This window comes from Vanacampus margaritifer, chromosome 17 (genome assembly GCF_051991255.1).
Source record: "Vanacampus margaritifer isolate UIUO_Vmar chromosome 17, RoL_Vmar_1.0, whole genome shotgun sequence".
Taxonomy (NCBI): Eukaryota; Metazoa; Chordata; class Actinopteri; order Syngnathiformes; family Syngnathidae; genus Vanacampus; species Vanacampus margaritifer.
The window spans coordinates 4,176,620-4,202,421 of NC_135448.1; positions in this window are offsets into that span (position 1 = coordinate 4,176,620).

Consider the following 25,802-nt stretch of genomic DNA (forward strand, 5'->3'; position numbering starts at 1 on the left):
AATTTAAAGTGAGTATGAGTGACCGGAAAGACCCGTTGTCATTGAGGAATTGTTACAAGCAGTAACCTCTCGTGCATCCTGACAAAGCGGAGGAGAAGAGGCGATAACGACGACGAGTAAGAATGGCGCTCAGTCTACCAGCGGTTGCTCCCTTCGATGTGCTGTGCGACTCAACCAGTGTCGGAGTTCGATGGCAGGAGTAGATAAGTAGTTTTAAATTTTACTTAACCACGTCGGGAGTCCGTGATGCTGCGCAGAAGAGAGCATTACTGCTACATTTGGCAGGAGCCGAAGTGCAGGACATTTTCTTCACGCTCGAGAACACGGGAGATTAAGCTGATTATGAAGGAGCAGTAACCAAATTAAATGAATATTTTGCGCTTCAGAAAAAAACCCCTATGAGAGGCATGTGTTTAGACAAGCAGAACAAACACAAGGAGAGTCAAGGGACAGTTTTCTGAGCAGATTAAAGAAACTTGCATTGACGTGCGAATTTGGGGATAATAAAGAGGATTTTATTCGTGACCAAGTGATTGATAAATGTACGTCAAACATATTATGTCGAAGATTGCTGCCCAGATTCAGTGCAAGTTAGGAACAAGCAACCCATGATACCCTCAACATGACATGTTTTAGTTGTGGCCATGAAGGACATAGAGGTCGTGAATGTACAGTGGCCAAAGATAAAAAGTGTAATAATTGGGGCAAAGAAGGACACTTTGCTAAAATGTGTAGAATGAAGAAAACAAACTCGAGTTGCAACTACATCCGAAGACCTTAATGACAGTGACACTGAGCATGTGTTTACAGTCACAGGAAGTGCTGAGGATGCAACACTAACAGTGCTAATAAATGATGAGCCAGTTGAAATGTTGATAGACTCGGGGGCTATGTGCAATTTTGTGACTGTTGCCAAGTTTGATGAGTTAAAATCCAAATTTGATCTAAATTTAAGGCGGCCAGAGAAAGAAGTCTATCCATTTGACTCGCAAACACCACTCCAAGTAAAAGGGATTCTCAGTGCTAATTTGAAAGCAACCAAAGGATCAGAAATTGTCACTGCGAAAATATAAGTGATCAAAGAAGCACATATTTGTGTACTGGGGCGAAAAACTGCTGTAAAGCTAGGACTTCTGCACATAGGTCCAATGGAACATGTGAACACCGTCCAACATAACGACACTGGAGTGTTCACCGCAGAAATAGAGGAAAAATAAAAAGACTGTGTTCAAGGCTTAGGAAAACACAAAGACCTCCAGGTACATGTAGATACCAGTGTAAAGCCAGTGCCACAGTCTGTACGCAGGTTGCCATTCAGTGTGAGAAAACAAGTAGAAGAGAAACTCAAGGAACTTGAAGAAATGGATTTAATTGAAAAAGTGAGTGGACCAATGCCATGGGTTTCACCATTAGTTGTAGTGCATCGTGGCAGCAAAGAACCAAGACTGTGTGGACATGCGCAGAGCAAATGAAGCCATCGTGAGAAAAGGATAAGGATTAGGGGTAGGCAATCATTTTTTATGGTTGGGGTTAGGAGAAGGGGCATTATGTTAATGAGATGGCCCCACAAAGATAGTAAAACAAACCTGTGTGTGTTTGTGTGTGTGTGTGTGGTCTTGTGGGGCCAACATTCTGGGATTTCACAGAGTTGAGGGGCACACTCGTCCATGTGGAGCCATTTTGCTGTGCCCCACAAGTTTAGACCTCTTTTTGTTTTTGGTCAATTAAATTACCTTTTTGAACACAAACCTGCAGCACCTCTCTGCTACCCTGTGTGTGGTCCTCAACCCCCAGCCAAACCTGACAGCATGCAACCAATTCTGACTAGTACTGAATTTCAGTATATAGATATCTAATTTACAACTAGGTTTTTATTTTTGGGCTGCCCCTCTAACTCCTGGGATGAGATATCATGATAAGCAGGAGTATTGGGGGTTGGACAATAATGACATAGACTGTCCACTTTTCACTTTTTGAAGGGTCAGGGTTAGGGTTGTGAAGTAAAAAATGTTCTGAACAGTAATATGTTCTTTGTAGCAAAGCTACTGCTTGCAAAGCAAAGCAGGCACATATTACAACCCAAAAAAACGGGTTTATTATGGGACTGCTGCGTAGCAAAGCAGTAGTGGAGCTACTGCTTGCGAAGCAAAGCAGGCACATATTACTATCCTAGAAAATCGGGTTTAATATATTATTTTTCACGGATTTTACCGTAGAATGCACCGGCACAAATGAGGTATCAAACGATGCGGCTCGATCTGACTCGCTGCGGCATTACTTTTCTCGGAATTCCGAGTTACCATGGCGACGCAATTCCCCCAAACCCCTGAAAAAAAGTCCCATTGAAATGAATGGAAAACGGAAAAACAAAATCAAGCACCTTTTTCCAAGCCACGCTACGCGCGCATACGTTAACCAACCAATATCATTTTAGCTAATTGTGTTGCAATTTTTCCCATCTTTAGCTCAGTGTTAAAGAAAAATGTAAGGACTGTAAGCTCTCCCTCCTGTGCGGGTTCAAAGAGAGTGAGCGAAATGGAGAAAACAGCCTTTTAACATTGGTGTGTATTGCATCTGCTAGAGTGGAGCAATCAACGTTGGAGTGAAGAAAAAAAATTATTTAGGAAAAGCTCACTTCAACTCGTCACTGTGGCCACAATCTTTGCTCACTAAACATCAAATTCGCACATTTTTTTTTCACAAGGGTCTTCTTTGAGACAAACCCACTTTTGTTTGGCAAAGGTGTCATTTAGTATCTTTTATTTTATTTTAAGTGAGGAGAAGTCACACCTTTTCGCCCATAACACCCCATGTTATTTTGGTCACCTTTTTTTATTCATTTTTTAAAAATCACAAGTTTTCAACCTGCTCTAATTTAGTCATTTTTCATCCGATTAAAAAATTAGAACATGCTCCCGTTCCCCAAACCCTTGCCGTTCTAACGAGCCATTTCGGGAATCTTCGGAATTGTGTTAAATCGTGAGAGTCTTTTGTTCGAGGTGTGCGCTTTCTCATACATTTCAGTTTAATGTGTGTGCGTGATGTGTCCAACATGTTAAACTCAAATGTGTGTGTGTGAATGTGCATGTTTCTTTAAGCGACAGTAAGGAACTTTTACTTTATGTTGATTTCTTCACCAATTCCAACTGTTCCAATTTCAAACGCCCAGGATTCTCGCCACTCCGCTCGCCCAGGGCGGCGGCAATCTTGGCCAATTGATTAGGTATGCCCAGGATTCTCGCCACTCTGCTCGCCCAGGGCGGTGGCCATCTTGGCCAATTGATTAGGTACGCCCAGAATTCTCGCCACTCTGCCCACCCAGGGCGGAGGCCATCTTAGCCATTTGACTTCTACTAAAATTTCTACAACTACTACAAATCCTACTACAAGTATGAGGTACCCAGGATTTTGGCCAATTGAATAGGTACGCCCAGGATTCACGTCACTCCGCCCACCCAGGGCGGTGGCCATCTTGGCCAATTGATTAGGTACACCCAGGATTCTCGCCCCCTTGCACACCCAGGGCGGACGCCATCTTAGCCATTTGACTACTACTAAAATTACTACAACTACAAGTACTACAAATACTACTACTTCTACAAGTATGAGTACTTCTACTACTACTACTACTACAAATACTACTGCTTCTACTACAAGTACTACTACTACTACTACTAACTACTACTACTACTACTACTACTATTGTTAAAAGTACTACATGCGTTTTTTCACCTTGCAAGAGTCAGCAGTTCCATTCAAAATTTCCGCAGAAATTTTTCTAGTTTCAATACTGTATTCTGAGTACCATTACGTTTGTGGAATATGAATTAAGCAACAAAATCCATGCATTGTTCATCCTCTATCTCGGCGGGCAGCCATTTTGATACTTGCTGTCAGCTGAAAATGACATCCGTTGCTCAGGGCTCATATTGCTAACGTCACATGACCAAACCCAGAAAACAGGTGAGCCTGTCATCTTGGGCATTCTTACGGCATTTTCAGTTGACAAGTGGCAAAATGCCTCCAACCGCAAGATGGAAAAGATCGGGTGGATATTTCTGCATTATTAATTTTCCACAAATACAATAACAATCAGACTGTTTTGTTTAGTCTAGTGGGGGTAGAATACTTTATTGTTGAGAGAATGTTTGACTTGACTTCCCTGTAAAACGCGGTTAACTTAATCAATTGAAATCCTTTACATGCTTCCCCTAACATACATGTACATAAATGAATGTACTGTATGCGTTTTTATGCTTGCTTTTCTTTTTAGATGGGCACTTTCTTGTTTGGTTTGACTGAGTAGTGAATTAACTGTACCTAATCTCGTTTTGCCAGGTCATTCATTGTGTGGAGGATCCCTGACAGTCTGACAGTGCCTTCTATATTCTTCTTGAAGCGGACACATGCATTTCCAGATCAGAACAAGTACTGAATGATGCCTAACCTTAACCAGGCAGGAGAATGGCAGGCAACGTGAAGGCTTCAGATGGCTGCCTTGCTTATTGTAATTAATGAATTTACATCAAATGTGCTCTTTGCAGAGAAGCCTGACTGCCCTGTCAGTGTTCATTACACAGCAAGTCAGTGTCTTCCACTCCAGTGATAGTTTAAGATCAATATTACTGGGAGGGCTGGCCTGTGGCCAGCGGATTTGTCAGAGAGGCACTGTCTTAAATGCGTGCACGTGCACACACACACACACACACACACACACACACGCACACACACACGCACACACACACACACACACGCACGCACGCACACGCACACACACACATACACACACAGGTTTGTTTTACTATCTTTGTGGGGCCATATCATTGACATAATGCAATTCCTAGCCCCTTCCCCTAACCATCAAAAATGATTGCCTATCCCTAATCCTTACCCTAACCTCAACCATAACCCAATTCGAACCTAAACTCTAAAACAAAGTCACACACAGACACACACACGTTTGTTTTACTATCTTTGTGGGGCCATCTCATTGGAATAATGCATTTCCTAGCCCCTTCCCCTAACCCCAACCATCAGAAATGATTGCCTACACCTATTCCTTACCCTAACCTCAACCTAACCCAATTCAAATGTCTGAATTCGCCCACCCGTACATGTGGGGCCATTTTGCTGGGCCCCACAACTCTGTGAAATCCAGATATATTGGCCCCACCATGTAATAAAACGCGGCAATCGGAAACTACACTGTCAACATTTTTTTCGAGAGAAACAAACATTTGACAGTTTGAGTCTCTCTTGTTGTGACTATATGTGTCCTGCAATTGGCTGGCTACCAGTTTAGGGTGTACCCCGCCGCTATTGTATTTTTTAACCTTGGTTGACTTCTTTTGTTTTGTGTAATTCATAAACTCCCTTTCTGTTGTCCCCTTCCTGTTTTGAAGGTCGTGGTCATAGTTCCCACTCCCTATTCTTTAGTTTCTTCATCAACGCGTGTGTGTGTGTGTGTTGTTGTAACGTGTGACTAGGGTGACCTTATCTATTTTGTGTGAAAGCCCTCTCAAATGGTTATCGCCCCAGCTCCTGGTGAGCTTCAGCAGTGACACTGTTCCTCTTTTTCTTAAATCCTTGCATGGGATCCTTGTTTTACTTGATATATGATAAGGTGATTTTTATTTTTATTGTAACCATGTCTCCTGCCTCATTGGTGAATCAAACATGAGCGCCTTATTGGTACTGTGAAACCCTAGTATTTCCTTGGGCGAAATTCCGAAGGTGGCTTTCTTTTGTACATACTGCCATATTCTACCATTACAAACACAATTAACTCCGCCCCACTCAATGCCAGATTTTAAATCTTTACGATACTGCACAGAATACACATATTGTGACGTATTTGTTATGCATTGTATCCAAATTTCTACCCTGTTACTGATGCAGTGCAAATGGTTGACCATCAACAAAATACAGTTTAAAATAGAGTAACTTAAGGACTACGTGTGACTTGCAGAGTTAGCAGTTCTTTTCAAGAGATCCCGGCTTTGGGCTTTACGCCTAATTCACACTGACTGCGAAACGGCCATGGTGCGTTTTCCGTACGGCCGCCGCACGGACTGCAATTCACACAGCGTGCGTTGCTTAAATTGTCCGTGTCTGCAAATCTGCACCCACCAGAGCACAAGATCACGGGGGCTCATGCTGGAGAGTTGAGTTCATACGATAACAACCATGTATATAGAGTCCTATTTGTAAACAATAGCCACACTTGCCTGTTGTCACATCAATATGCTTTTGGACATTATTTATGTGACTTCTACCATGGCTGTTCTACATTTTGTGTTATTTTGTGTAAATAGTGTTATTTTGTCATGTTTAATTTAATCTGAGCCCGTTTTTTTGTCTTAAATGTCAGACTCATTTCATACTATGTAGTTAGCTACCTTCCCTCCCCCCCAAAAATGCGTTTGCAAATGGTTTTATTTTTAAATATACCGGATCCAACTTGATGCCAACGCTCGACTTCCTGTCCGGCTCGTGTCATTTCCTCAGCTTCATTAAATTCCGCAAACGTTCCGCATGCGGCGTCCGGAAAAAATAGAACACTTGCGGAAACCTTCCGCAGCGCTGCATCCCTTCTACACCGCATACGCACCGCACTGCAGCTGGTATGAATTGACACGCAGACTTGAATGCTTTCTATTCCTTGCGGCGGCCGTACGGAAAACGTATCACAGTCTGTGTGAATTGGGCGTTAGCATCCCTTTGGACTTTGCAGTGAGTAACTATCAGTAGTTTCCAGTCGAAAGTGCTCATTGGTCATAGAGCCTTGTCGAGATGAGTAGGTACCTTGCACTGTTCAGGTTGGTATGATATTCATATCCCCACGTAAAGTTTAAAGGATACATTACTTTCTGTTAGATTTTGTATATTTGTGCACACCTGCATTATGACTGCAACAAACTAAATGCATACTGTACATACATATTGATTCCATCTCATTATAACGGAATTAGATGTCATTGATGATACATTTTGAGAGGCTTTCAGGGGATCATGTTAAAGATAATCTATGACCTGAAATTTAATGTAATGATATCATCACAAAAAAATGTTTGGCACATGACAAAACAAGTTTGAATCTGCATGTATGGTACTGAAAAAGCTAATTGGATTTGGATAATTGTCTTCAACAAGAAAAGTGAAGGAAAACATTTAGGTTGTTGTAATATCAATAAAGGACCAGCGAGTCGGAGATGACAGATGGAATCAGCAAACAAGGGTGTGACACTCCAGCATAGTGAAAAATAGAGCTTAGAGTACTGTTTTGTGTCCAGACAGCGGGGCTAAATCCGACTCGAGCTGCATGCTGTTACCGTAATTAGCGTTCCAGCTGGCAGGGTGGGCAGAGAGAGCAGCCAGACCACGGCAGCCTGCTGCATAGATCTTAGAGTTGGGGGTGTTTCTTTTTATTTGGCAACAAGACACATTATGTTCTATGTTGTGTATTGATTGCTGACGTCTGTTGACGATGTTCCCTGGATAATCTGTGTGATGACGTAAGGTTGTTGTCATAAATTGAACAGCAATACAGGTGCAATGGCTGTGTCTTTATTCTTTGTTATAAACTTATAGACAAGTAGCCTATATAGCGAACAGGCCAATTATTAAATATTATCTTTGGCAAAAAGTCCAACGATACAGAGTTTTTTTTACAAGTGCGATGCAACGTCGTGGCTATCCTTTTGGTGGTGCAAGCTAACAGCCAAACCTAGACACCTCTGTGCGGGCGATAGATGGAGAATTCTCTATGGTAGAAAGAGAAGGTTACCGCAGAACTATTTGCTGAAGGAATACCATCTGGTATGGCTGCTCTAGTTGTACATTTGGAACCATTTAATTTGCATGTAGAACAATGGTCTTCATACACCGAAAGATTTGAGTAATTTATCTTTGCTAACAAGATTGAATGAGACGTCGTACCAATGTTTTAAGTATTATGGGAGGAAAAAGATTCAACCTACTGCATAGTCTTGTTCAACCTGACAAGCCAGGAGACTGAAAATTGTGGCTGCATTAAAGAGTCACGATGCACCAAAGCTACTGGTCATTGTAGATGGGTTCAAGTTACATGAAAGGAATCAGACTCTTCCATTGTATGTTGTTTCAGGGAATCTTCCAGCTTTGATGGGTCACCAGTGGCTAAATAAGATCAAATCGTGTGCGCACGATAAACGTCACCACACTTAATTAATAGTCATGACACTAGCGACTGATGCTAGGGGGGGGGTGGGGGGGTCAAACTCGGCGGGTCAATCATGCTAGACGCATGTAAACAGTCTACGAGCGAGATGTCTACTGAGCTAAACCTACTAATTCTGTTCAAGAATGATGTCACTGGTGCCAAATTCACTAGTATAGATATTGAAGATACTAATGTTCAATTGAAGAGATGGCTTGAGTGAAGAGGGCTGAAAAAGACGAGAAAAAGAGCCGACCTGATCCAGAAGTAAATATTTTCTTTTTTCTTCTTCAAAACATCGTCCTATGCAACTGACACTGACATTCTCCAGTTTCAACTACCTATCCTTTACCACCATATTTATACCCTGTCATATCTGGTTGTCTTGCGTCTTTGACAGTTGTTGGGGGTAAATTGTTATTGCTTTTTGTGTGTGTGTAGCGATTGGGAATTCTATTTGGGCACAACCAACAACTCTTGCTATATTAACAAACCACAATTCTTTCAATTATTTGATCCTTTCCACTTGCTAAGGCAGTTTCTATGGTCCGAACAACAGTGGCAAAGGCAGCCATAGCATTTTTCCTCATCAGTCTTTATTGTCATCCGGCAGTCGGGGTAAGGGCCAAACTAACAAACAAAACAAAAAATCGCTTACCTTTTCGGAACAGGCGGTAGCATGGCCCTCAACAAAATTATTTCTACATATGAAGGTGAAAGACTTCACTTTGCTGCCATTAAACTGGTCTTTTGGTCGTCCGCACAAGTTGAGCCCCGTTCACATTTATCACTCTGACTTTTTAGCTTCGGCAAATCATACGTGGATGGTCATAATGTGTAGTCATTTCTGCAAGTTCCATAAAAGCAGTATTTACTCAGCATGTTTTCCCCTCAGATAAACAAAATCAAAAACAAGCAGTACTAGCATGGGTCGTTTGTGAGCCTGCTTCTATGTTCAGCCCTTTCCGGTTCACGCTGCTGACATCATGCGGCCTTACAGTCTAAAAATATCAGTCGTTTGGCACCCTATTGAATTGGCAACAAGTACTCATGATTAGGGAGGGTGAAACGAACCCCTTACAAGAGACCTTAAAAAAAAAGTTTTGGTTGGTGAACTTGGTAGCATGAAAGACATTACTGTTACACTGAATAGTAAACTACGGAACCCCGCAAGCTGTCTAAAAGCTCGGCCGTCCCACATGCTAACAAACCGAACATCGAAGTAGAGTTTGACTGTTGACGAGTGGAGTCCTAAAACCTGTAAGCACAAGTGAGTGGGCTGTCACTGTCAATCCAGATCTGGCAACTGAAAAGTTAAATCTCACGGTTGATCGTTTCTCATGTCTGGCTAGAGGGATGGTTTTTAATATTGATTTATCTTGTTAACATTTTACTATTTCATTTTATATTTTACCTGTTTTGAATTTAGTTATAGTGGTATAGATATAGATATAACTATGTTAACTCAATATAGCTTGATGAGTAATGCTTTTGTCCTCTTTGTTATCTGTTCTCTTTTCCCAGAAATGAGAAAGTTAATAAGTTTATTTTATTTATCTAAGAAGTCTAGTTTCTGTTCGTTAGAAATCCGGTTTTTGAAAGTTCAAGGACGAGCTAGCATACTGGGAAAAAGTAATCAGATTTTTGTACTTGAAGGGAGGGGAGAGGCGTTTTCCTGGGAATCACTGTTTTTTCTAATAAAAGTCCCGTGCCTGAGAGAGACGACACACATTTGGACAGAAACACTCCTTGGTGAAATCCTTTGTGTCATCAGAAACTTTCTGATTAAAAAACCTTGCAAGGACCCTCTTCACGAGATCTCAACTCATCTAACCCTAATGTATTTGAACACGCAAAAGATTACAAAAACAGGTAATCTCACAAATGGTGACGCCCGACGAGCGACGTTTTACGAGTTGCGGCGTTCCCGGACGGATAGAATTACTGACGCCATATTAATTACGGTAAGTGGACATTAATCCACGTTAGAGGAATTCTGTCTGTTTGGAAGCGCTGCAGCTGGTTTTCGTCTTCTAAAATGACTAAATTGTATATGAGATCTGTGTGAACAGGTATTAGTAAAGTTTGAAGTCGTTTTGTTGGACGCGAAGTCCTTGATTTTGGATTTTACTACGATATTGAACTACACGTACGTGGTGACGACAGTCTGTGTTTACAGAAGTACCGTCACGTTGGTTATGCGCAGCTGAAGAAGTATTAAGAGAATTTTAAGAGGAACAGGTTGACGTAACGGCTTTATTATGCTATTACTAAGAAATCGATCGATCATGATATTTATTTTTTTGCCGCGAAAGCGATATTTCATGTTTGTCTGATGTAAAATTGTCTGATGTCATTTATTATTATTATTTATTTTATTTTATTTTTTACGGGGGCCGTAATGAGCTATATTGTTAAATAATTGAATTATGGTACTACAAGTGAGACGTCACTGAATTAATACATATTTATATGACTTTAATATAATAATAACTACGGAGGTTAATGATTATAAGTAATGGGGGCGCTTTTGACCGTGCCACCGAATAGTTTGACCTGATAGTACTTCCGGTTTATAGTCGGAACTTATTCTTGGATGAACGAGTTGAAAGCGCTTCCGGGGTTTGTAATCGGGCGTTGGCCGTCAAACAATGACGTGAAATGTATTTATTATTGAACGACTGGATGTAGATTTATTGTGGAAAAGGTTGGTTCTCGCCGATAAGATCTGTGGTTTGCTTGATGTCTTTGATGATAGCGGTTTAGTGCGAGAGATATATGTATTTTCTTTAAATAGAGGAAAAAGCCGGACGGAACTGTAAGAAAAGTGGATTAAATGATGATTAATGCTGAAATGTTGACTTTGGGTAGTTCTGTAAAGATCGCTCTGATAGCTGTAATAAAAATTAAGTAAATAAATAGCGTTCTATTTTTTCTCGCTTTGAAAAAAAAAAAACCTGTAGACGACGAATTTATGGAATAAAACCGTTTGGTAAAGGCTGAACGGGAAGAATTGTTTAGACAACAAGAATGTGATATGACTAATGAACCTTCTAATGTATTGGCGAACAGCTATTAAATTGAAGATATTTAGAGGAAGCTGGCTTATCTGATATGTGTGCTTTTATGGGGTGAAGTCATGACGTAACTATATGTGTGTGCGTGTGTGTGTGAATTGAAGGGAATATTCTTTGTCATAAAGAGACTACGGTAAATTGTGTGATTGTTGCGCTTGTATGTGCCTTCATTAGGTTGAGAAGTTGAGGAACAATTGTTGAATATAATAGAGAGTGGATGAGAGATGTGTGTATGGATATTTGTATTTTTTCTCCTTAGTGTTTTCGGCTGTATGTTTGCCGATGTCTATTGATGGTGTTCTAATGCTGTTTGTTATAAAAATAAAAAAGAATACGGAGGAGGGGAGAGTTTGTTGAGGACAAGAATTTGTTCATTGTCTCCGGATGTGTGTGAGAGATAGGAATGTTCCTTGGTGCCATGTTAGGCGGTTATCTTGGAGGAGACTTGTGGTATTTTGTGTTAGGCACCCCGCTGATTAATATTGAAACAAAAAAAAGTGTATGCGTGCAGTACTTATCTGATGTAATTCTGATGGTGCCAATTGGCTTTAAGTAGTATAGAGTGCTGTTAGGAAACGGATGCTAGAGGCAAGTGACATCCGTATTTTTATTTATTTTTTTAAATATAATTAGGTCCACTTTTATAGTTGAATGAGAATAAATACATGTTTTTTAAAAAAACTCTTTTTGTTATTGTTTATTTATTTTTCCTTTTTCCTCCCTGATAATTTGGCTCGTAGGCGAGAAGATTATTTAACCTTTGTTTTCCCTCTCTGAGTTTCTTTCCAGAATCTGCTGTCAGCCATTTTGAGGGGCATTCCCGAGACTTAAGTACAGTGCTTGGAAAGAACTTCCCCATGCTGACGTTGACCGGTGGTTGTCACATCTTAAACATAATTTGAGGTGACATGTAATAAAAAATAATCTAAGGTCAACAAATATGAAAGTACAAAAACACTACTTGCTATGGATTGTTCCCAATCCCGGAAATTGTCATATCTGACTTGATGTTTGCTCCAAAAGCTGACAAGGAGGCTGCGGCCTTCATTGACCGTGCTCTTGTGGAATATTTATTGAAAACTGGACACTTTCCAAATGACTCTGTACTATATTCGTAAGTTTTTAGAGCAACCTGTCCTATCTCATCTTAAAGATCATTTGAGAAGGTATGCAAAAGATATCGAATTAAAAACTGTACAACATAAGAATACTGAATTACAATTAGCAATTATGTAATTGCAAACTGAAAAAAAAAAGAGGAGGATTTTGTTCTTCCGCCTTCTACTGATATGTCATCACCTAATAATGTTGGGGCAGATTTTATTATCTTTCAGTCAGTGCCGTTCATTGATCGAGATCACTGTTTCAACTGTGCCCGTTCTGGAAACTGGGCCAATACTTGCCGACAGCACTCGCGTGTCGTGAGCGGCAGAGGCACACGACAACAAAGAGGGGACGTAGCTCACGTGGCTCTTCAACACGCACGATGACATCACAACAACAACAATATCCTGTGCCAAATCAGCAGTTCCTGCCGCCACCTGGTGGACAGTTTCCGCAATGACTGCAACCTGAATTCAGATGACTGTAGGCAGAACTTCCTTATCATTTATGGTAGATACTGGAGTTCGTCACTCTACCATTATGACATTGCCACCTGACTGTACGCTCACCGCGAATGGCATTTCCCTGGTTGGATTCAAGGGAGAACAAACTAATCTGAATTTGACAGCAATGCTTCACACATACTTTTTCACATGCGTTTGTGTACGCACCGAACTGTAAAAACTGCCCCATTGATCCAGTGTGGGTCGGACGGACTCACGCTTCAGTTCCCAGATGGACATACTTACTACTGCGCTGGTGCCTCTGCCTCCAACGTCTTCCCCAGTTGCCAGTGGTACCTCAACACGCCATGACATGCACCACTGCGGACATCTACTGGGCAAAGATTGACCCTGATTCCTCCGGCTGGAGGGATGCTGAGGATTTTTGGACAAAATGGTCTCCTTGGGTTCGTAATCTCCGATCATATGATGCGGTATCTGACTGTGTACACTGCACTCTATTTTATGACAGGTGTAGGTGATAAGATATACATTAAAGCATTCAGTTGCTGACAACGCCTGGGAGTTGCGTGTTGGTGATCTGTTCGCAGCACACGGCGAAACATTTGGGTCCATTTGTCCTGGCCTGCACAAAAGCAACTGATTGGCAACACTCTATACACACAGATTTATTATATTCCAAAACTCTTGATGCCTATTGGATTAAATCTGATTTGTTTGCTTCCATGTCTGTTTTAGAACAATCAGCTTTTGGACCGACATCATCAAAGGGAGACATCTGACAGCAAGCTTGCTGATGACATGTTAAAAACCTTGCCTGCTGCACTGTGGTCTATTGACCTGACTGATGTGGGCCTGTCTAAAGTTGCTCTAGTAACTTTTGAATTAAAACAATATTATGCCGCAATATTAATGACAAATGAAGGGCGACTTGATATCTCAGTAATAATTGATGGTTGGCTGAAAACGGGGGTTCTTTGTAAAATTGATAGGTCTAGCTACAATATTTCTATTTTCCTAGTAGAATAGAAAATACTGGTAAATTTCGTATGGTGTATGATCTTAGAGATATTAACTTTTTAACATTTAATAAAATATATACACTTGGTAATTTATATGCCCCTAATAATGATGATCCGGCCTTTTTCCATGAATTTTTCTCTCAGGTGTTTGATTTAGCAGCGAACACTATTATTATTGGAGGAGACTTTAACACAGTCTTAAATCCATTAATTGACCGTTCTAATAATACAACATGTAGGCGATTACAATCTACTAAAGTAATAGGGGAATATATGGATGACTTTGGCCTCGTCAACAGCTGGAGACTTAAAAACCCAAATAAGAAGGAATTTACCTTCTTTTCCGCTGTGCACCGGTCTTTTTCAAGAATTGATTATTTTCTTACAAATAACTCTATTGCTGATAAAACTGTTACAAAAATACATCCTATTATTATTAGCGACCATGCACCAGTCTCCCTTTCCCTACAAGTTGATTATACCTTTAAACCACCACAGACATGGCGGTTTAACATCTCACTGCTAAACGACGCAGAGTTTGACAAAATTATAAGAAAAGAATGGGCAGACTTTTTGGAAATAAATGACTCTCCAGACCTATCGCCATCTCTTCTCTGAGAAACTGGGAAAGCAGTAATTAGAGGTAAAATTATATCATATTCATCTTATAAAAAGAAACAGGATCAAAAATCAGAAAAAGACTTGGAAGATAAAATTAAACAACTGACGGATGAGTACGCATTAAACCCAAATAACCAAATATGGACTGACTTACAAAATACAAAAATACAGTTAGACGATATGCTAACTAAAAAGACAGAATTTATAATACAACAATTGAGATATAACAACTTTGAATATAATAACAAATCAGGTAAATTTCTTGCAAACCAACTTCAACGCAATCGGGAAAAGTCTCTTATAACGGCTATTAAAGGGACAACTGGTGAATGCACACAATCACCAGAAGAAATTAATCAAATTTTTTATAACTATTATCGTAACCTATACTTAGAAACTAACAAGCCTAACCCTGAGCATATTGAGGCATTCCTCAGTAGCTTAAATATACCTCAGTTAACTACTGAATATAAAGACATGTTAGATGCGCCACTTACTATAAACGAGTTGTACAGTGCTCTAGATAGTATGCCTAATGGCAAAGCACCTGGCCCGGATGGTTATCCGGCTATATTTTTTAAGCACTTCTGGTTAATGCTTGCTCCACTATTCTTAAGAGTAGTAACAGAAATTATAACTAAGGGTTACATATATGCCCACACATGAATACAGCAGCAATTAAACTTTTATTAAAGCCAGAAAAAGACCCCACCCTTCCATCAAGTTACCGTCCGATTTCACTAATTAACACTGATATTAAAATTATCACTAAGGCTTTCACATCTAGACTAGAAACAGTAATCTCGACAATTATTCATAGCGACCAAACAGGCTTTATTAAAGATCGGCACTCTACTAATAATATTAGGAGACTCTTTAACCTTATTAGCATGTCACAGCGGCATGATAAAAAGGCAGTTATTATATCATTGGATGCAGAAAAAGCTTTCGACAAAGTTAACTGGTCCTTCCTCTTTGCTGTTTTAAATAAATTTGGCTTTGGGAAATCATTTATCCACTGGGTATCAGTATTATATGATTCTCCAAAAGCTACAGTTACTACTAATGGGATTATATCTCAGAGCTTTACTTTACAGAGAGGCACAAGACAGGGATGCCCACTATCCCCTTTATTATTTGCAATATTTATTGAGCCACTTGCATTAGCCATACGCCAGGAAAGAAGGATTCAAGGAATTCACTCTGGGGTAACAGAACATAAAATTAATCTATATGCCGATGACATCTTACTTTATTTAGAAAAGCCGGCTACTTCGCTAGGGGAAGTATTTAACTTAATAACTAAATTCTCACAGTTATCAGATTATTCTATTAACTGGACAAAATCAACACTTCTACCTATTACAGAAAATTCATGGAACCCTGCAAGCCAGGACCCACACTACTCATTTCCTATAGGTAATTTAAAATACTTAGGCATAAAAATCTCACCTAAATTAACTGATTTAATTCATTTAAACTTTTCTCCACTTCTGGATAACATTTATAGTGACTTGGAATGGGCGCTGGAATAATCTTCCTATTTCTCTAATAGGACGAATAGCCACCATTAACTCTTTCACTGCCAGACGTTTTCAGAAACGGGTTGTCCCCACTGCCAGCCGATTTAAGCATTTTGAGTGATCTTTCAAGGTCCACAGAAAATGTTGTGTTTGGACTATGGAAACACACATACTACCAAATGAAAGATTGGACTCTCACTTTCATCAGAAAAAAAAGTTTGTTTCTACCTTATTCTGTTCTTCAGTAATCAACAATAGAAAATGGTTACTTTCACCGAAATTCTCTGTTTTGAAACAAAAAACGGATAAAAAGTGCTTTTTGTGAAACAATGTTATTTCATGCACTCTAGTGAATTGTACACTTCTTTTTGTCCATGAATGATGCCACAAACACCTAAATAGTGCTTTACTTCTGTAAAACGCTTTCACCAACAATGAAAAAGTGTTTTTTGATTGCAAAATACGTTTATTTCCATTCAACAGTGTAACAATTTGACAAAACAATTTCGCAAACTATTTACAAATGTGTGCAACTGTGGTACTACTTACAATTATGTGGATGTTTCAAATACAGTTTTTCCTTTTGTAACGCTCTCCTGCGTGCAAGGAGACGCCAGGACTCGCACAACAGTTTACTTTCACTTTCGCATTGGTCCGTTTTGCGTGCAAACGTTACACTTTCTTGACGGCCTTTTTTTCCGGGGAATAAAAAGCAAGTAGCAGACTGTACACACTTCCTCCGATGAATATGCATTGGACTCAGGGCACTCTCCGTCGTCCGATCGAACGTCCGCCTGTGCGTGCTCGGTTGCGCTCCGCGTTACGACACCGTCATAGCCGCCGCATCAGCGGTTCCAATTTCGCCGTCAAGCTCGGATTCACCTTCATCATCATCGATGATGATCATCATCGTCATCAATGTACTATTTTAGCGTTGGTCGATGCCTTTCGTCTTGTAAGTGTAGAGCTGCTTGCAAACGCTCGCCATTGCCCGTTCCCTCCATCTACTGTAGCTCCAGCTAACGTCTTCTACTGCCGCGTCAATACTTCCCAACCACGGAGTCACCACCCTCATCTTCATCATCGATGATGATCATCGTCGTCAACAATGTGCTCTTTCAGCGATGCTTTTGGTCTTTGAAAAAAACGGCTCGGGCGTGAGCTCCTCGCGACCGGCCGCCATTTTTCCTTTGTCTTCCATTCTCATCTCCTGCTCGACGCTCTAGCTCCGCCTCTACTGACGCCCACCTGATCTTGTCAAAAGAGAGTCATCGCTGCCCTCTAGGGGCCAAAAATAGTCATTAGGCACAACAGACCGGCTGGAAACTTTCACCACAGCTCCGGAAGCCTTGCCCGCACCCGTTTCAAAAAAATAAAATAAAAAAAATGGATGACGTCTTTAGACGTTTTAGTCATTGGCAGTGCTCCGTAGGTTTTTACTTGACGTCTATAAATGTCAATGGCAGTGAAAGAGTTAAAATGAAAGTTTTACCCAAAATAAACTATTTTTTCTCAATGATTCCGTTTAAACCTACGGCTAAATGGTTCCAGTTGTTGACTCAGCCGTTACAAAATTTTACTGGAATAAAAAAAAGCAAAGATTAGTCTATCTACTCTTCAGAAAAGTAAATCCAAAGGTGGTCTAGAGGCACCAAATTTTATGTACTACTATATAGCTAACCAGCTACAATATATCGTTCTATGGGCACAGCCCAACAGAGGCACTAACTGTTGGTTGGAACTAGAACAGAAGGATTGTAATAACCTCAGACTTCGCGATTTATTCTTTATTACAACATCGATTAAGCGTCATAATTGTTTTAAAAACCCAATGATTTCCGCCACCGTGACTGCCTGGGGGAAGGCACTAGAATTGACAAAAGCCCAAGTGGAGCCCTGTGGACTTTCTCCCCTATGGCATAACCCCGACTTTCAACTTAACAACCAACCGTTTCATTTAGCTGTGTGGGAGCAGAAAGGAATTACACATCTCCACCATCTCTTCTCAGATAATATGTTTATATCATATACTTCCTTGCTCCAAAAATACAATATAAAAAACGGAATTTTTTTACATTATCTACAAGTTAAAAATATGATAAAGAAAAAAATTCCAACACTTCGGGGTACGCTCCAACCGCCTGTTTTAGCTAAAGATATTAACACGCTTTCTCCGACAACAACAAAAAAACTTTCAAAAATATATGTTACTTTCATATACTGATAAAATGTCTTTACCCATCTCGAAATGGGAGACAGACTTGTCTATAGCACCGGAACCTGACTTTTGGATTCAAGTTTGTGAAAACGCATTTAAAATGACAAAACACACAAATTTACAACTTATCCAATACTCAAACACTTACAGACTCAAAGACTTACAAAACACTACAGACACTTATGTTCACGTATATAGAATTTTTTAACCTAATTCTGGCTACTTAATTCTGTCTGTTAGCGAGAGCCACTACATCGTGATAACTTACATTGATGTTTCTGCATTTGGCAATTTATTATTATATTATATTATTAGTATGGGATTTTTTTTAATGGGCTTTAGGTGAACTGATGAATACACACACGCTCGCATGCACGCACGCACACACACACGCACATACACATACTCACCCGCATACAAAAAAAAAATATATATATATATATATATATATATATGTGTGTATATATATATATATATATATGTATATATATTAAAAAAAAAACATTTATTAAATGTTTTTAATTTATTTGTTTTTTAAAAAAAAGGAGAGCAATGATGATGTCAAATCGAATGAACAATACTGAGCTCTCCTGAAAAAAGATATTAACTCTTTCACTGCCACTGACGTTAAAAGACGTCAAGTAAAAACCTACGGAGGGCTGCCAATTACGTTAAATGACGTCATCCAATTATTTTTTTTTTTTTTTGAAACGGGTAGAGGGAACCCTTCCGCATCTGTGGTGAAAGTTTCCAGCAAGTCTGTTGTGCCTAATGACTATTTTTGGCCCCTAGAGGGCAGCGATGACTCTCTTTTGACAAGATTGGGTAGGCGTCAGCAGAAGACGTGAGGCGGGGCTAGAGTGTTGAGGGGACATTGGCTGAAGAAGCCATAATGGCGACCGGTTTGCAAGCAGCTCACGGTCGAGCCGTTTTTTTCAAAGACGAAAAGCATCGACCAACGCTATAAAGAGCACATTGATGACGACGATGATCATCATCGATGATGATGATGGTGACTCCGAGGTTGACGGCAAAGTTGGAAGCGTTGATGCGGAGGCTATGACGACGTCATAAAATTTTGACGGGCGAGCGATGCCAACACCGGAAAACGCGGAGCACAACCGAGCACGCTCAGCGCGACGTTCAATCGGAGGATGAAGAGTGCCCCGAGTCCAATGCATATTCATCGGAGGAGTGTGTACAGTCTGCTACTTGCTGTTTCCCGGCAAAAAGGCCGTTTGCACGCGAAACGCACAAAGCGAAAGTGAAACTAATCTGTTGTGCGAGTCCTGCTGCGTCTCCTTGCACGCAGGGGAGCGTTATAAAAAGAAAAACTGTATTTGAAACATCCACATAATTGTTAGTACCACAGTTGCACACATTTGTAAATAGTTAGTGAAATTGTTTTGTCAAATTGTTACACTGTTGAATGGAAATAAACGTATTTTGCAAACTAAAAACACTTTTTCATTGTTGGTGAAAGCGTTTTACAGAAGTAAAGCACTATTTTGGTGTTTGTGGCATCATTCATGGACAAAAGAAGTGTACAATTCACTAGAGTGCATGAAATAACATCGTTTCACTAAAAGCTTGTTTTCTCCGCTTTTTGTTTCAAAACAGAGAATTTCGGTGAAAGTAACCATTTTCTATTGTTGATTACTGAAGAACGGAATAAGGTAGAAACAAACTTTTTTTTCTGATGAAAGATGAGCGTTCAATCTTTCATTTGGTAGTATGTGTGTAATTTAGCAGGCATGTGGCATTTACTCTTTCACTGCCACTGACGTTTAAAGACGTCAAGTAAAAATTTATGGAGCACTGCCAATGACGTCAAAAGACGTCATCCAATTTTTTATTTTTATTTTTTTGAAACGGGTGGGGTAAAGCCTCCTGCATGTCTGGTGAAAGTTTCAATTAGGTCTCTTGTGCCTAAGGACTATTTTTGGCCCCTAGAGGGCAGCGATGACTGTTTTTTGACAAGATCGGGTGGGCGTCAGTAGAGGCGGAGCTAGAGCGTCGAGCAGGAGATCAGAATGGAAAACAAAGGAAAAATGGCGACCGGTTTGCGAGGAGCTCACGCCCGAGCCGTTTTTTTCAAAGCCCAAAATCAGCGAGCAACCCTAAAAGAGCACATTGATGACAACGATGATCATCATCGATGATGATGATGATGATAATGACTCCGTGGAAGGAAAGCATTGACGCGGCATTAGAAGACGTGGGAGGGGGGAAGCTAGATGGCTAAGGAGGAAGTGCTGCCCGTTTGCAAAGCAGCTCTACACTTACAAGAGAAAGCCATCGACCAACGCTAAAGGAGCACATTGATGACGATGATGATCATCATCGATGATGATGAAGGTGAATCCGAGCTTGACGCCGAAATTGGAACCGCTGACGCGGCGGCTATGACGGCGTCATAAACGCGGAGCACAATCGAGCACGCACAGGCGGACGTTTGATCGTGTTATGCCTCATATATGATATGCTTATTTCACTGAAAAATATTTTAATGAATCAAATTGTTTTAATGCCATATGGCTGCTAAACTACCTCCTCTCCTGCTAAAGGAATGTTTACATTGTTGCTTGCTTCTGATTCTTATTTTTACTCTCCCCACCCAACCCTTGCTTAATGTTGCGCCAGCCGTTTGCGACGATGAAGATCCCGCTGGACTTTTTCTTTAAAATGTTTATTTTGGACTCTTTCGAGCCCAATTGATTGATTGTTAACATTTTACTATTTCATTTTATATTTTACCTGTTTTGAATTTAGTTATAGTGGTATAGATGTAGATATAACTATGTTAACTCAATATAGCTTGATGAGTAATGCTTTTTTCCTCTTTGTTATCTGTTCTCTTTTCCCAGAAATGAGAAAGTTAATAAGTTTATTTTATTTATCTAAGAAGTCTAGTTTCTGTCTGTTAGAAATCCGGGTTTTGAAAGTTCAAGGACGAGCTATCATACTGGGAGAAAGTAATCTGATTTTTGTACTTGAAGGGAGGGGAGAGGCGTTTTCCTGGGAATCACTGTTTTTTCTAATAAAAGTCCCGTGCCTGAGAGAGACGACACACATTTGGACAGAAACACTCCTTGGTGAAATTCCTTTGTGTCATCAGAAACTTTCTGATTAAAAAACCTTGCAAGTACCCTCTTCACGAGATCTCAACTCTGATTTATTTGAACACGCAAAAGATTACAAAAACAGGTAATCTAACAATCTCCATGCGGAAAGTTAGTCACAGGAGATGCTGATTATTGTGCCTCATGAAGGATTTTGTTGGTATTGGATGCTCCTCTTTGAAATTACCTCTGCTCCAGCACTGTTCCAAAGAGCGATAGATCCTGAGTGGCCCTCGTCCACTTTCACCCCAAAGAACCTCTTCAGCTAGCTTGTGATGTTTGGTCTTATTGGATAGGTGTTATCATGTTAAGTCATGCCATCTGGAGGGACTAAATGTCCTTATCTGTTGTATGACAGGAAATTCACACTACTGATTGACCCCTGACCTCTATCTTTGGTTCTCATATGGACATTCTAACGCTGGCAGCAAGTACTCATGATTAGGGATGTATGTGTATGTATATATGTAATCCCTAATATGTATGTATTCGGGATTAGTATGCAGCGATGGGCCCTGCTGTTCTCTGCTCACCAGTATATAATCAAGTATACAAAGTCGGACCAACATCAGAAGGCTGATGGACTCTCATTAGATGCATCTGCCTGACACAGTTAACCTTCGTTATTTAGCAATTAGCATGTTCCCACAAGCTACGACCTACATACAGTAAATATGTCAGTAATAAAAAAAAAGAAATGTCATTTAAAATGTAAAAAATCGATTTAAAAAATAGCATTAATTGTAGCCATTTTAGACCTGCTGTTCAACTGAAGGGATTTATGAATATAAATAAACAGCCTACTGTTCTGGACACGCAAAAGGTTGAAGAACATTTTTTGTTATGAAGACACCATGACTGTTTGCTTTTTTACGATGCAGCGATAGACAGTAATTACATCATGTGCATAGGGAGGATGGGGGTGGTCGGGGCGTTTTCTGCAGACATTTACCCCTGTTGTGCAGAGAGCCTCAACCACTGAAACTTTGAAATCACAATGAAATCAGTCTAGTTGAAACACTGATTGAATACCTCCATCCCTCCTCTCTAATGTGGAAACGCCAGGTGCTATGTGACCTGCTTGCTTTTGAATGATTGTTGATCCATTGTCGGCCATAAACAGTAAACTATGTTATGCACTTTCGGGAGGTGTGGGGGGAGCCAAATTGCAGAATTGTTTCTTGTACACAAAATGACTGCTCAACGGCTTCATAAGTGACTCAAACTGTAACTTTATGAGCGGTATTCTGATTAAATTTCTTGTATTGGATTCATTAAGAAGTTCTCGCGATAACTTCTGTATCCAACACAAAGTTAATTTCGCAATCAAAGTGTGACATTTTCAAAATGGACCTCAACTTCGCCGTGTCACACCTCTTTAGTGGTTGTGCACATATTTTCAGTTTACGCATGGTGGGTGTGTCATAAGCCGAAACAGAAGAATCACTGCGTATTTAAAGTGTGTAAGAAAGCCGTGTAAAGAATTGACTCAAGCGCAAATGGGAGTATATGCTCCTTGTGCTACGTTCACACCAATTGCGGGGGAAGCGTTTCAGGGCAGGGAGGATGCGTTTGGAGCGGAGGGTATATGCGATATGCCGAAAATCGCTCATTCAACATATTTATCTGTGTTAAAATTATTTAACTGGATTTATAACAGGTTTCAGGTGAATTAAAGAGCACAAACGTACACCCCATCTGCAGGGGACTTGAAGTTTGGCTCGCACACACAAACACGTAAGCACGCAAAAAGAAAAGAGAGAGAGCGATGATGATGACTCAGAAAGGCTTCCGAATGAATAATACTGAGCTCTCAGAAAAAATAAATAAATAAATAAAATAATTGAAGTTTATTGGCACTTCGCCTCGCGGCAGCCAATCGGCTACATGTATGGGCTACGTCACACACAGCATCCTGTCTGTTGTCACCCGGAGCGAAACAACACTGCCAGCCGGGACCAAATGGTTAGCAAGAAAGTAGCATACAGTATAGAGGACCAAAGATGCCTAAATAAAAAAAAAAGACTTAATCAATAAAAGTGAAATAAAAACGGATATCCATCCATTATCTACTGCTTATCGGGGTCGGGTTGTGGGGGCAGCAACTTTAGCAGGGTAGCCCAGACTTCCCAGATCCCAAGGTCGTTCCCAGGTCTGCCGAGAGACATAGTCTCTCGAGCGTGTTCTGGGTCATCCCCGGGGACTCCTGCCGGTGGGACATGCCCGGAACACCTCTCCAAGGAGGCGTCCAAGAGGCATCTGAACCAGATGCCAGAACCACCTCAACTTGTTCCTCTAAACGTGGAGCTCAACTCTCAGTCCCTCCCGGATGAGCGAGCTTCTCACCTTATCTCTAAGAGAGAGTGAGGGACCAGACAAAATATGGCTCAAAAAGTCCGGTGGCCGGGCCTGTACACATGGGGCCCAGCTGGGCACAGCCCAAAAAGGCAACTTGGGTCCCCTTTCCCATGGGCTAACCCGCTTTTGGAGGGGCCAAATGGGTAGGGTGCGTAATGGGCTGGGCAGGAGCCAAAGGTTGGGGCCTTGGGAATCCAACCCCCGGCTACTAAAGCTAGCTCTTGGGACATGGAATGTTACCTCTCTGGTGGGGAAGGAGTTCGGGCTGGTGTGCGAGGCAGAGGCGTTCCGATTAGGTATAGTCGAACTCGCCTCCACACACAGTTTGGGTTCTGGTACCAAACCTCTCGAGAGTGGTTGGACACTCTTTCACTCTGAAGTTGTCCACCGTGAGAGGCGCAGAGCAGGTGTGTACTTGTTGCGGCCCGACTTAGTGCCTGCACATTGGGGTTTACCCCGGTGGACGAGAGGGTAGCCTCCCTCCCCCCTGGCAGGGGACATTGACTCCAAGTGGACCATTTTTTCGTGCCTCCATTGTAGAGGCGCCCGATCGGAGCTGTGGCCATAAGGTGGTCAGTGCCTGTCATGGTGGCAATCCTTGAATCTATGAGCAAGTTAATATTTCTTTCTCTTAATAATTTGAAGTCTCTTATTAAAACAAAGATGCATTGCATGTGTTATATTCGAGAATATATTTCTGGTTAGTTTTTCCAATGGTTGAAATGTTTTTGTTGTTGTTGTCATATTGTAGTTTATGAATGTCTACTGAATATAATCAAGTAACTTGTTGAAGAAAAAAACAAAAATAAAGGGAAGCAATAATTTTTCTAAAACAAGCTGTGCTAAACGGCTAATATGGCCGTTTGAGGGATTAGGACGTAACAATAGTGTCTGCCTCTGCAAACATTCTCTGGATTGTGTATTCAGACTGTAGGTCCACTTTATGACACAAACTAGCTGTAGTATTCATATCCTGTGTTTCAAATGAAAACAAGAAAGAGCCAAAACCATGGTATGTACTCTTCCCAGACTTCTGCGTTACACCCCTAGTGATCACCATATTTCATACTGCAAGTGATGGCATCCCCTCCGTGAGTCATCACCTTATCGTGGTGGAGGGGTTTGCGTGTCCCAATGAGCCTGGGAGCTATGTTGTCCGGGGCTTCATGCCCCTGGTAGGGCCACCCAAGGCAAACAGGTCCTAGGTGAGGGACCAGACAAAGCATGGCTCAAACGACCCCAATGACGAACACAAACCTTGGATCTTCGTTTCCCTTGCCCGGACGCGGGTCACCGGGGCCCCCCTCTGGAGCTAGGCCTGGAGGTGGGGCTCGAAGGCGAGCGTCTGGTGGCCGGGCCTATACCCATGGGGACCGGCCGGGCACAGCCCGAAAAGGCAACATGGGTCCCCCTTCCCATGGGCTCACCACTGGTGGAAGGGGCCAAAGGGGTCGGGTACGCAGTGAGTTGGGTGGCAGCCAAAGGCGGGGGCCTTGGCGGTCTGACCCCCGGCTACTGAAGGTAGCTCTGGGGACATGGAATGTCACCTCTCTGACAGGGAAGGAGCTCGAGCTGGTGTGCGAGGCTGAGAAGTTCCGACTAGATGTAGTCGGACTCACCTCCACACACGGCTTGGGTTCTGGTACCAATCCTCTCGAGAGGGGCTGGACCCTCTTCCACTCTGGAGTTGCCCACGGTGAGAGGCGCAGAGCAGGTGTGGGCATACTCATTGTCCCCCAGCTAGCCGCCTGAACGTTGGGGTTTACCCCGGTGAATGAGAGGGTAGCCTCCCTCCGCCTTCGGGTGGGGGGACGGGTCATGACTGTTGTTTGTGCTTATGCACCGAACAGCAGCTCAGAGTACCCACCCTTTCTGGAGTCCTTGGAGGGTGTGCTGGAGAGCGCACCCCCTGGGGACTCCCTCGTTCTACTGGGGGACTTCAACGCTCACGTGGGTAATGACAGTGAGACCTGGAGGGGCGTGATTGGGAGGAATGGCCCCCCCGATCGAAACCCGAGTGATGTTTTGTTATTGGACTTCTGTGCTCGCCACGGACTGTCCATAACGAACACGATGTTCAAGCACAAGAGTGTCCA